This window comes from Apis dorsata, unplaced genomic scaffold (genome assembly GCF_000469605.1).
Source record: "Apis dorsata unplaced genomic scaffold, Apis dorsata 1.3 scaffold_286, whole genome shotgun sequence".
Lineage (NCBI taxonomy): Eukaryota > Metazoa > Arthropoda > Insecta > Hymenoptera > Apidae > Apis > Apis dorsata.
Genome location: NW_006263561.1, coordinates 223,565 through 224,506, shown reverse-complemented (window position 1 = coordinate 224,506; position 942 = coordinate 223,565). Strand labels below are relative to the sequence as shown.

At 46.2% G+C, this 942-nt stretch overlaps 1 protein-coding gene and 1 long non-coding RNA gene across 4 annotated transcripts in view; one reads left to right on the top strand and one right to left on the bottom strand.

Moving 5' to 3' along the window:
• Positions 1-942, top strand: part of LOC102672945 (kin of IRRE-like protein 2) — a 123,898-nt gene that overhangs the window by 19,406 nt on the left and 103,550 nt on the right. The gene's annotated exons all lie outside the window — the stretch shown is intronic.
• The window catches only part of LOC102672845, a 104,706-nt gene that overhangs the window by 826 nt on the left and 102,938 nt on the right, over positions 1-942 (bottom strand). The gene's annotated exons all lie outside the window — the stretch shown is intronic.

The following is a 942-nucleotide window of genomic DNA, read 5'->3' as shown; positions in this document are numbered from 1 at the left end:
GGATATATATATATATATATATATATATATATATATATGCTATGAGAGAGGCGAAAGCCAGGGAAGGAAAAGTGGCGACGAGGAGTTAAAGGGGTGGAAAAGGTTGTGGGACGGGGTTGAAGTATCGAGAAGGGATACACGTGTAGAGCACCCTAGAACGCCGCCTGCAAAGAGGGATGAAACGACGTTGCCGGCGAAGGTAGGCACCTATGTCAGATATAAGGGAAGGGAGAGAGAGAGAGAGAGATCTCGCTCGTTATATATAAAAACAAAGGGCTGATATTTTTCCTGGCGAGGACGTCGATACGCTGTCCCGAAGCGGCTGTATTCTGTCGGTCGAAGTGCGCAAACATGTTCCATTTTGTTCGTGCTTGTATACGCGGGAAGCGCGGTATCGATGCTTTCAGGAATCCATCTGAAAATTTGCCTCGGTGGGAAATGGCGGAAAGCTGGAAAGTTTGAAGGTGACGGAACCAAAGATTAACCTTTTTAATTTGGAAAATCGTTACGTACGCTTTTAAAATTATTGCGATTCTAGATATTAAAATAAAGAGAAGGATTATAGATAATTACAAATCAATCATAAGTATATACCTTTGATATACCTTCCCTATTAGAGAATAACTCTAACTTTCGACTCTCGATGTACAGAGCGCATATCCGACGACGATAATAAAAATTTAGTAGGAAAATTCGTCGTTCCCCGAATTCTTCCACTCCAAAGTCCGTCGATGATTTCCTGGATATCCGGCGAACGCGACCAACGTCGAGTCAGGCGGAATCGATCTCGGCAGCCGCGTGGTGGAGGCGCGTCGCGTCGAGGCGAATCCGGGGAGCCGCGAGGGCACCGGAAAGCGGGCAGCGAAAAAGTTGGGGCAAAGAGGAAACCGCATTTCCGCCTTTACGCTCTTCCACCGAACTCCCGAATATCGGTGATAATTC